A 12566-nucleotide genomic window follows, 5' to 3' on the forward strand; every position below is an offset into this window, starting at 1 on the left:
GAGTTGAAGGGTAGAGAGGTGGTTAGAGGGAGAGAGAGAGAGAGACATGCTATTTGAGTTGAAGGGTAGAGAGGTGGTTAGAGGGAGAGAGAGAGAGACATGCTATTTGAGTTGAAGGGTAGAGAGGTGGTGGGGGAGAGAGAGAGACATGCTCTTTGAGTTGAAGGGTAGAGAGGTGGTGGGGGAGAGAGAGAGAGACATGCTATTTGAGTTGAAGGGTAGAGAGGTGGTGGGGGAGAGAGAGACATGCTCTTTGAGGTGAAGGGTAGAGAGGTGGTGGGGGAGAGAGACATGCTCTTTGAGGTGAAGGGTAGAGCGGTGGTTAGAGAGAGAGAGACATGCTATTTGAGTTGAAGGGTAGAGAGGTGGTGGGGGAGAGAGACATGCTCTTTGAGGTGAAGGGTAGAGCGGTGGTTAGAGAGAGAGAGAGAGAGAGACATGCTATTTGAGTTGAAGGGTAGAGAGGTGGTTAGAGGGAGAGAGAGAGAGACATGCTATTTGAGTTGAAGGGTAGAGAGGTGGTGGGGGAGAGAGAGAGAGACATGCTATTTGAGTTGAAGGGTAGAGAGGTGGTGGGGGAGAGAGATACATGCTCTTTGAGTTGAAGGGTAGAGAGGTGGTGGGGGAGAGAGAGAGAGACATGCTCTTTGAGTGGCAACTGGAGGACAATCACAATCAGCGAGGTCTAAATGGTCACTGCCCCCCCCCCCCCCCTGCCCCTGAGCTCAGTAATGAGATGGTTGGATCATCATGTTCACTAATCTAGAATCTAGATTGCTCTTCAGTTAAGGTGCTTCATCTGAGCAGCAGTCAACTGACTGACACACACAGCACACACAGCACACAGCACACACACCACACACCACACAGCACACACAGCACACAGCACACACAGCACACAGCACACACACACAGCTCTCGTTAGATATTCAGCCCCTGCCAGAAACAGTCGTCTCTGTTCTTCCTGCATACCAGAACAATACATTCCTATAGTGAGTCAAATCTGTGGCGAACATCTCCACACCTAAACAAGATGCTGTATATCTGTTCTGGAAATACATTCTTAATAATGATATGTAACATCCACTCCTCAGTTACCAAGACAACAGCATCATCACTCATCTGTAGTACCCCGTAGTTTAATCTCTGTAGTTCCCTGTAGTTTATTCTCTGTAGTTCCCTGTAGTTTATTCTCTGTAGTTCCCCGTAGTTTATTCTCTGTAGTTCCCTGTAGTTTATTCTCTGTAGTTTATTCTCTGTAGTTTATTCTCTGTAGTTCCCTGTAGTTTATTCTCTGTAGTTCCCTGTAGTTTATTCTCTGTAGTTCCCTGTAGTTTATTCTCTGTAGTTCCCTGTAGTTTATTCTCTGTGGTTCCCTGTAGTTTATTCTCTGTAGTTCCCTGTAGTTTATTCTCTGTAGTTCCCTGTAGTTTATTCTCTGTAGTTCCCCGTAGTTTATTCCCTGTAGTTTATTCTCTGTAGTTTATTCTCTGTAGTTCCCTGTAGTTTATTCTCTGTAGTTCCCTGTAGTTTATTCTCTGTAGTTCCCCGTAGTTTATTCTCTGTAGTTTATTCTCTGTAGTTCCCTGTAGTTTATTCCCTGTACTTTATTCTCTGTAGTTCCCTGTAGTTTATTCTCTGTAGTTTATTCTCTGTAGTTCCCTGTAGTTTATTCTCTGTAGTTCCCCGTAGTTTATTCTCTGTAGTTTATTCTCTAGTTTATTCTCTGTAGTTTATTCTCTGTAGTTCCCCGTAGTTTATTCCCTGTAGTTTATTCTCTGTAGTTCCCCGTAGTTTATTCCCTGTAGTTTATTCTCTGTAGTTCCCCGTAGTTTATTCTCTGTAGTTTATTCTCTGTAGTTTATTCTCTGTAGTTCCCTGTAGTTTATTCTCTGTAGTTCCCCGTAGTTTATTCTCTGTAGTTCCCTGTAGTTTGTTCCCTGTAGTTCCCTGTAGTTTATTCTCTGTAGTTTATTCTCTGTAGTTCCCTGTAGTTTATTCTCTGTAGTTCCCCGTAGTTTATTCTCTGTAGTTTATTCTCTGTAGTTCCCTGTAGTTTATTCCCTGTAGTTTATTCTCTGTAGTTCCCTGTAGTTTGTTCCCTGTAGATCCCTGTAGTTTATTCTCTGTAGTTTATTCTCTGTAGTTCCCTGTAGTTTATTCTCTGTAGTTCCCCGTAGTTTATTCTCTGTAGTTTATTCTCTGTAGTTCCCTGTAGTTTATTCTCTGTAGTTCCCCGTAGTTTATTCACTGTAGTTCCCCGTAGTTTATTCTCTGTAGTTTATTCTCTGTAGTTCCCCGTAGTTTAAGCTCTGTAGTTTATTCTCTGTAGTTCCCTGTAGTTTATTCTCTGTAGTTCCCCGTAGTTTATTCTCTGTAGTTCCCTGTAGTTTATTCTCTGTAGTTCCCCGTAGTTTGTTCCCTGTAGTTTATTCCCTGTAGTTTATTCTCAGTAGTTCCCCGTAGTTTATTCTCTGTAGTTTATTCTCTGTAGTTCCCTGTAGTTTATTCTCTGTAGTTCCCCGTAGTTTATTCCCTGTAGTTTATTCTCTGTAGTTCCCTGTAGTTTGTTCCCTGTAGTTCCCTGTAGTTTATTCTCTGTAGTTTATTCTCTGTAGTTCCCCGTAGTTTATTCTCTGTAGTTTATTCTCTGTAATTCCCTGTAGTTTATTCTCTGTAGTTTATTCTCTGTAGTTCCCTGTAGTTTGTTCCCTGTAGTTCCCTGTAGTTTATTCTCTGTAGTTCCCCGTAGTTTATTCTCTGTAGTTCCCCGTAGTTTATTCCCTGTAGTTTATTCTCTGTAGTTCCCTGTAGTTTATTCTCTGTAGTTCCCCGTAGTTTATTCTCTGTAGTTTATTCTCTGTAGTTCCCTGTAGTTTATTCTCTGTAGTTCCCTGTAGTTTATTCTCTGTAGTTCCCCGTAGTTTATTCTCTACCTAACACAAATTTCAGAACCATCCCCTTCCATCCAGAGGTATCTGAACATTCCTCTCTATGTGCACCACCGGGTTTAACTGAGATATGAAAAGAGCCTCACCTCCGTGGTAAATCACTGATGAACAGGACCTGACAGCAGCATAGATCCCTGGTAGTGCCCACCGTGCATGTCTGTTCCCTTAGTGGGTTAGTCTCCCTGGGAGAAGAGCAGGCTATGTCATGGTAGAAGTAAGCAGAGCCAGAGCACCCAGCAGGGCAGTCGTTGTATAGTTCCTATAGTTGAGGCACATTGGCTGTCTGCTGCCTTCGTACCAGAAGAGATACTCCCTTTTCCTCTAAGCCCACAGCGGGCGAGACTGGAATCAGGTACTCCCCCTTTTCTGCTCCTCCTTCTCTCCTTCTCTCTCAGTGAAGCAGAGAGCGGCTCACACACACTGAAAGTCCGGGGAGCTCGCTGGCTCACCGACAGACACACACTGAAAGTCCGGGGCTCTCGCTGGCTCACCGACAGACACACACTGAAAGTCCGGGGAGCTCAGAAAGCAGACGCTCAGCACACTGAGAATATCTCCTTTACTGCCGCTGCAGCTCATCTCTCCTTGTGTGAGAGAGAGAGAGAGAGAGATGGGAATGCGGGGGAGAGAGAGAATAGGGAAGAGGGAGGAGGAGGGGTGCTGAGAGAGTTACGGAGAGAGAGAGATACGGAGAGAGAGATACGGAGAGAGAGATACGGAGAGAGAGAGATACGGAGAGTGAGAGAGCGATACGGAGAGAGATCGAGAGAGTTATGGAGAGTGCGAGAGAGAGATACGGAGAGCGCTAGAGAGATACGGAGAGCGCGAGAGAGAGAGAGATCGAGAGAGTTATGGAGAGCGCGAGAGAGAGATACGGAGAGCGCTAGAGAGATATGGAGAGCGCAAGAGAGATATGGAGAGCGCGAGAGAGATACGGAGAGCGCGAGAGAGATACGGAGAGACGCAGAGAGAGAGAGAGAGACCGAGAGAGAGAGACCGAGAGAGAGAGACAGAGAGAGAGAGACCCAGAGAGAGAGACCCAGAGAGAGATACCCAGAGAGAGAGACCCAGAGAGAGAGAGAATCCGAGAGAGATACAGAGAGACGCAGAGAGAGGGAGAGAGACACAGAGAGAGAGAGAGACACAGAGAGAGACAGAGAGAGATACGGATAGATGCAGAGAGAGACAGAGAGAGAGCGAGAGAGGGAGAGCGAGAGAGACGCAGAGAGAGAGAGAGAGACGCAGATAGAGAGAGAGAGAGACGCAGATAGAGAGAGAGAGAGACGCAGATAGAGAGAGACAGATAGAGATAGAGAGAGACACAGATAGAGAGAGAGATTGTATGTTGTCTACCTCACTTGCTTTGGCAATGTTAACACATGTTTCCCATGCCAATAAAGCCCTTGAATTGAATTGAATTGAATTGAGAGACACAGAGAGAGAGCGAGAGAGACGCAGAGAGACACAGAGAGAGGGAGAGACGCAGAGAGACACAGAGAGAGAGAGACACAGATGGGGAGAGACGCAGAGAGAGAGAGAGACGCAGAGAGAGAGGGAGAGAGAGACGCAGATAGAGAGAGAGACGCAGAGAGAGAGAGATGGAGAGACACAGAGAGAGAGGCAGAGAGAGAGAGAGAAGCATATATATATATAGAGAGAGAGAGACAGATAGAGAGACTCAGGGAGAGAGAGAGAGAGACGCAGAGAGAGCGAGAGAGAGACACAGAGAGAGAGAGACTCGCAGAGAGAGAGAGAGACGCAGATAGAGAGAGAGAGAGACGCAGATAGAGAGAGACAGATAGAGATAGAGAGAGACAGATAGAGATAGAGAGACACAGATAGAGAGAGAGAGACGCAGAGAGAGAGAGAGAGAGACGCGCAGAGAGAGGGAGAGACGCACAGAGAGAGATGGAGAGACGCGCAGAGAGAGACGCAGAGAGAGCGAGAGAGACGCAGAGAGAGCGAGAGAGACGCAGAGAGAGGGAGAGACGTGCAGAGAGAGATGGAGAGACGCGCAGAGAGAGACGCAGAGAGAGCGAGAGAGACGCAGAGAGAGCGAGAGAGACGCAGAGAGAGGGAGAGACGTGCAGAGAGAGGGAGAGACGCGCAGAGAGAGAGACGCAGAGAGAGAGAGAGAGAGGGAGAGATGCACAGAGAGAGATGCAGAGAGAGCGAGAGAGATGCAGAGAGAGCGAGAGAGACGCAGATAGAGAGCGAGAGAGACACAGATAGAGAAAGAAGCAGATAGAGAGAGAGAGAGAGAGAGAGAGAGAGAGAGACGTGCAGATAGAGAGAGAGAGACGTGCAGATAGAGAGAGAGAGACGTGCAGATAGAGAGAGAGAGAGACAGAGAGAGAGAGAAAGACGCAGAGAGAGAGAGAGAGAGAGAGACGCAGATCGAGAGAGAGAGAGACACAGAGAGAGAAAGAGACGCAGAGAGAGGGAGAGAAAGAGACGCAGAGAGAGAGAGAAAGAGACGCAGAGAGAGACGCGCAGAGAGGGAGAGACACGCACAGAGAGGGAGAGACGCGCAGAGAGAGAGAGACGCGCAGAGAGAGAGAGACGCGCAGAGAGAGAGATGTGCAGATAGAGAGAGAGAGAGACAGAGAGAGAGAGAAAGACGCAGAGAGAGGGAGAGAAAGAGACGCAGAGAGAGAGAGAAAGAGACGCATATCGAGAGAGAGAGAGAGAGAGAGAGACGCAGAGAGAGAGAGACGCAGATCGAGAGACGCGCAGAGAGAGAGGGAGAGACGCGCAGAGAGAGCGAGAGAGACCGAGAGAGACGCATAGAGAGCGAGAGAGACGCGCATAGAGAGAGAGAGAGATGCGCAGAGAGAGGGAGAGACGCGCAGAGAGAGAGGGAGAGACGCGCAGAGAGAGAGGGAGATGCAGAGAGAGCGAGAGAGACGCAGAGAGAGCGAGAGAGACGCAGAGAGAGAGAGAGACGCAGAGAGAGAGAGAGACGCGCAGAGAGAGGGAGAGACGTGCAGAGAGAGGGAGAGACGCGCAGAGAGGGAGAGACGCGCAGAGAGAGAGAGACGCAGAGATAGAGGGAGAGACGCACAGAGAGAGAGGTGCAAAGAGAGCGAGAGAGATGCAGAGAGAGCGAGAGAGACGCAGAGAGAGCGAGAGCGACGCAGATAGAGAGCGTCAGAGACACAGAGAGACACAGATAGAGAGAGAGAGACACAGATAGAGAGAGAGAGACACATATAGAGAGAGAGACACATATAGAGATATAGAGAGACGCAGAGAGAGAGATGCGCAGAGAGAGAGAGACACGCATAGAGACGCGCATAGAGAGAGAGAGACGCGCAGAGAGAGAGAGAGACGCGCAGAGAGAGAGACGCGCAGAGAGAGAGAGAGACGCGCAGAGAGAGAGAGACGCGCAGAGAGAGAGAGACGCGCAGAGAGAGAGATACGTGCAGAGAGAGAGAGACGTGCAGATAGAGAGAGAGAGACGTGCAGATAGAGAGATGAGAGAGAGACGCAGATAGAGAGAGAGAGAGACAGAGAGAGAGAGAAAGAGACGCAGAGAGAGGGAGAGAAAGAGACGCAGAGAGAGAGAGAAAGAGACGCATATCGAGAGAGAGAGAGAGAGAGAGAGACGCAGATCGAGAGAGAGAGAGACGCAGATCGAGAGACGCGCAGAGAGAGAGAGACGCGCAGAGAGAGAGAGAGAGACACGCACAGAGAGGGAGAGACGTGCAGAGAGAGAGAGACGCGCAGAGAGAGAGAGAGAGACGTGCAGATAGAGAGATGAGAGAGAGACGCAGATAGAGAGAGAGAGAGAGAGAAAGAGACGCAGAGAGAGGGAGAGAAAGAGACGCAGAGAGAGAGAGAAAGAGACGCATATCGAGAGAGAGAGAGAGAGAGAGACGCAGATCGAGAGAGAGAGAGACGCAGATCGAGAGACGCGCAGAGAGAGAGGGAGAGACGCGCAGAGAGAGCGAGAGAGACCGAGAGAGACGCATAGAGAGCGAGAGAGACGCGCATAGAGAGAGAGAGAGATGCGCAGAGAGAGGGAGAGACGCGCAGAGAGAGAGATGCAGAGAGAGAGGGAGAGACGCGCAGAGAGAGCAAGAGATGCAGAGAGAGCGAGAGAGAAGCAGAGAGAGCGAGAGAGACGCAGAGAGAGAGAGAGACGCAGAGAGAGAGAGAGACGCAGAGAGAGAGAGAGACGTGCAGAGAGAGGGAGAGACGCGCAGAGAGAGAGACGCAGAGATAGAGGGAGAGACGCACAGAGAGAGAGGTGCAGAGAGAGCGAGAGAGATGCAGAGAGAGCGAGAGAGACGCAGAGAGAGCGAGAGCGACGCAGATAGAGAGCGTCAGAGACACAGATAGAGAGAGACACATATAGAGAGAGAGAGAGACGCAGATAGAGAGAGAGACACATATAGAGATATAGAGAGACGCAGAGAGAGAGACACGCATAGAGACGCGCATAGAGAGAGAGAGACGCGCAGAGAGAGAGAGAGACGCGCAGAGAGAGAGAGACGCGCAGAGAGAGAGAGAGAGACGCGCAGCGAGAGAGAGACGCGCAGAGAGAGAGACGCGCAGAGAGAGAGAGACGCGCAGAGAGAGAGACGCGCAGAGAGAGAGAGACGCGCAGAGAGAGAGAGACGCGCAGAGAGAGAGAGAGAGACGCGCAGAGAGAGAGAGAGAGACGCGCAGAGAGAGAGAGACGCGCAGAGAGAGAGAGCGAGAGAGACGCAGAGAGAGAGAGACGCAGAGAGAGAGAGACGCAGAGAGAGAGAGACGCAGAGAGAGAGAGACGCAGAGAGAGAGAGACGCAGAGAGAGAGACGCAGAGAGAGAGACGCAGAGAGAGAGACACACGCAGAGAGAGAGACACGCAGAGAGAGAGACACGCAGAGAGAGAGAGGAGCAAGATTGGTGACTTGATGCCACAAGAAGAAGGCATCCATTGGAGCATAAGCACCGTGTAAACACATCCTACAGGGCCTTCAGAAAGTATTCAGACCCCTTGACTTTTTCCACATTTTGTTACAGCCTTATTCTAAAATGGATTATATCAATGTTTTGCCTCACCAATCTACACACACTACCCCATAATGACATCACAATACCCCATAATGACATCACAATACTCCATAATGACATCACAATACTCCATAATGACATCACAATACCCCATAATGACATCACAATACCCCATAATGACATCACAATACCCCATAATGACATCACAATACTCCATAATGACATCACAATACCCCATAATGACATCACAATACCCCATAATGACATCACAATACTCCATAATGACATCACAATACCCCATAATGACATCACAATACCCCATAATGACATCACAATACCCCATAATGACATCACAATACCCCATAATGACATCACAATACCCCATAATGACATCACAATACCCCATAATGACATCACAATACCCCATAATGACATCACAATACCCCATAATGACATCACAATACCCCATAATGACATCACAATACCCCGTAATGACATCACAATACCCCATACTGACATCACAATACCCATAATGACATCACAATACCCCGTAATGACATCACAATACCCATAATGACATCACAATACCCCATAATGACATCACAATACCCCATAATGACATCACAATACCCCATAATGACATCACAACCCATACTGACATCACAATACCCCATAATGACATCACAATACCCCATACTGACATCACAATACCCCATAATGACATCACAATACCCCATAATGACATCACAATACCCCATAATGACATCACAATACTCCATAATGACATCACAATACCCCATAATGACATCACAATACTCCATAATGACATCACAATACTCCATAATGACATCACAATACCCCATAATGACGAAGTGAAAACAGGTTTTTAGAAAGTTTGCTGATGTATATTAAACCAAACACAGAAAACATCTTATTTACGTAAAGATACCTTATTTATTAAAGATACCTTATTTACGTAAAGATACCTTATTTATTAAAGATACCTTATTTACGTAAAGATACCTTATTTATTAAAGATACCTTATTTATTAAAGATACCTTATTTATTAAAGATACCTTATTTATTAAAGATACCTTATTTACGTAAAGATACCTTATTTATTAAAGATACCTTATTTATTAAAGATACCTTATTTATTAAAGATACCTTATTTACATAAAGATACCTTATTTATTAAAGATACCGTATTTACGTAAAGATGCCTTATTTATTAAAGATACCTTATTTACGTAAAGATACCTTATTTACGTAAAGATACCTTATTTATTAAAGATACCTTATTTATTAAAGATACCTTATTTATTAAAGATACCTTTAAGTATTCAGACTCTTCGCTATGAGACTTGAAACTGAGCTCAGGTGCATCTTGTTTCCATTGATCATACTTGAGATGTTTCTACAACTTGATTGGAGTCCATCTGTGGTAAATTCATTTGATTGGACATGATTTAGAAAGGCACACACCTGTCAATATAAGGTCCCACAGCTGACAGTGCATGTCAGAGCAAAACCAAGACATAATGTTGAAGGAATTGTCCGTAGAGATCCGAGACAGGATTGTGTCGAGGCACAGATCTGTGGAAGGGTACTTAAACATGTCTGCAGCATTGAAGGTCCACGAGAACACAGTGGCCTCCATCATTCTTAAATGGAAGATGTTTGGAACCACCAAGAGTATAACTAGAGATGGCCACCCGGCCAAACTGAGCAGTCAGTGTAGTTAACAAGCAAGCCCCTGACACGTGGGTGAGGGTGGAGAGGACTTGAGACAAACAACCATTTATCTTCTCAACTAATACAATAATGGAATATCTCTCACTCACACTGAACACAGCCAGGAGGAGTTGAGGAAATTGAGATTGAGTAAGGTGCAATACTCATAATGAAACACACACACACACACTATTTAAACACACACACACACACTATTTTCACTGCACCCAATCAAAAGCACAATGACTTGTAGAATCTCCAGTATTCCTTTCCAGTTCCTGTCTCTGTGTGGGTGTTTATCATTTCTGTCTCTGAGGGTCACAGGTCGTGTTGGCTTAGCTAGTGAGATGAGGAGATATGATCAGGTCCTCTCTGTCTGTCTCTGAGGGTCACAGGTCATGTTGGCTTAGCTAGTGAGATGAGGAGATATGATCAGGTCCCCTCTGTCCATCTCTGAGGGTCACAGGTCGTGTTGGCTTAGCTAGTCAGATGAGGAGATATGATCAGGTCCCCTCTGTCCATCTCTGAGGGTCACAGGTCATGTTGGCTTAGCTAGTGAGATGAGGAGATATGATCAGGTCCTCTCTGTCCGTCTCTGAGGGTCACAGGTCATGTTGGCTTAGCTAGTGAGATGAGGATATATGATCAGGTCCTCTCTGTCTGTCTCTGAGGGTCACAGGTCATGTTGGCTTAGCTAGTGAGATGAGGAGATATGATCAGGTCCTCTCTGTCTGTCTCTGAGGGTCACAGGTCATGTTGGCTTAGCTAGTGAGATGAGGAGATATGATCAGGTCCTCTCTGTATGTCTCTGAGGGTCACAGGTCATGTTGGCTTAGCTAGTGAGATGAGGAGATATGATCAGGTCCTCTCTGTCTGTCTCTGAGGGTCACAGGTCATGTTGGCTTAGCTAGTGAGATGAGGAGATATGATCAGGTCCTCTCTGTCTGTCTCTGAGGGTCACAGGTCATGTTGGCTTAGCTAGTGAGATGAGGAGATATGATCAGGTCCTCTCTGTCTGTCTCTGAGGGTCACAGGTCATGTTGGCTTAGCTAGTGAGATGAGGAGATATGATCAGGTCATGTTGAGAGAGAGAGATTAAAGCAGCTATACATAATTGGAAATGTTAATTTCTTTAATTGTTTCTGAGGCGTATACTATTAACAGATAACTACAGGTATACTCACTGTACATGGAGATGTCTCTACCCAGCATACTGTACTCACTGTACATGGAGATGTCTCTGTCCAGCATACTGTACTCACTGTACATGGAGATGTCTCTACCCAGCATACTGTACTCACTGTACATGGAGATGTCTCTACCCAGCATACTGTACTCACTGTACATGGAGATGTCTCTACCCAGCATACTGTACTCACTGTACATGGATATGTCTCTGTTCCATCTCTTCAGTTGATGTATCTCTACCCAGCATACTGTACTCACTGTAAATGGAGATGTCTCTACCCAGCATACTGTACTCACTGTAAATGGAGATGTCTCTACCCAGCATACTGTACTCACTGTAAATGGAGATGTCTCTACCCAGCATACTGTACTCACTGTATATAGAGATATCTCTACCCAACATACTGTACTCACTGTACATAGAGATATCTCTGCCCAGCATACTGTACTCACTGTACATAGAGATATCTCTGCCAAGCATACTGTACTCACTGTACATAGAGATATCTCTGCCCAGCATACAGTACTCACTGTACATGGAGATGTCTCTGTTCCATCTCTTCAGTTGACGTCTCTCTGCCCAGCATACTGTACTCACCGTACATGGAGATGTCTCTGTCCAGCATACTGTACTCACTGTACATGGAGATATCTCTACCCAGCATACTGTACTCACTGTACATGGAGATGTCTCTGTCCAGCATACTGTACTCACTGTACATGGAGATGTCTCTACCCAGCATACTGTACTCACTGTACATAGAGATATATCTGTCCAGCATACTGTACTCACTGTACATGGAGATGTCTCTGTCCAGCATACTGTACTCACTGTACATGGAGATATCTCTACCCAGCATACTGTACTCACTGTACATGGAGATGTCTCTGTCCAGCATACTGTACTCACTGTACATGGAGATGTCTCTACTCATCATACTGTACTCACTGTACATAGAGATATCTCTGCCCAGCATACTGTACTCACTGTACATGGAGATGTCTCTGTCCAGCATACTGTACTCACTGTACATGGAGATGTCTCTGTCCAGCATACTGTACTCACTGTACATGGAGATGTCTCTGTCCAGCATACTGTACTCACTGTACATGGAGATGTCTCTGTCCAGCATACTGTACTCACTGTACATGGAGATGTCTCTGTCCAGCATACTGTACTCACTGTACATGGAGATGTCTCTGTTCCATCTCTTCAGTTGACGTCTCTCTGCCCAGCATACTGTACTCACTGTACATGGAGATGTCTCTGTCCAGCATACTGTACTCACTGTACATGGAGATGTCTCTGTCCAGCATACTGTGCTCACTGTACATGGAGATGTCTCTGTCCAGCATACTGTACTCACTGTACATGGAGATGTCTCTGTCCAGCATACTGTACTCACTGTACATGGAGATGTCTCTGTCCAGCATACTGTACTCACTGTACATGGAGATGTCTCTGTCCAGCATACTGTACTCACTGTACATGGAGATGTCTCTGTCCAGCATACTGTACTCACTGTACATGGAGATGTCTCTGCCCAGCATACTGTACTCACTGTACATGGAGATGTCTCTGTCCAGCATACTGTACTCACTGTACATGGAGATGTCTCTGTCCAGCATACTGTACTCACTGTACATGGAGATATCTCTACCAGCATACTGTACTCACTGTACTTGGAG

General features: G+C 46.5%; 1 protein-coding gene across 1 annotated transcript in view; it reads right to left on the reverse strand.

Annotated features, from left to right (window-relative positions):
* LOC116371808 (inhibitory synaptic factor 2A-like) overlaps positions 1 to 3623 on the reverse strand; it is a 23772-nt gene extending 20149 nt beyond the window's left edge. The window contains exon 1 of the mRNA XM_031820824.1: positions 3038 to 3623. The gene's annotated coding sequence lies outside the window, so the exon portion shown is untranslated. The remainder of the gene's footprint in view (positions 1 to 3037) is intronic.
* Between the last annotated feature and the right edge of the window lie 8943 nt (positions 3624 to 12566).

Source organism: Oncorhynchus kisutch, unplaced genomic scaffold (genome assembly GCF_002021735.2).
Source record: "Oncorhynchus kisutch isolate 150728-3 unplaced genomic scaffold, Okis_V2 scaffold3693, whole genome shotgun sequence".
In the NCBI taxonomy this organism is placed as follows: Eukaryota; Metazoa; Chordata; class Actinopteri; order Salmoniformes; family Salmonidae; genus Oncorhynchus; species Oncorhynchus kisutch.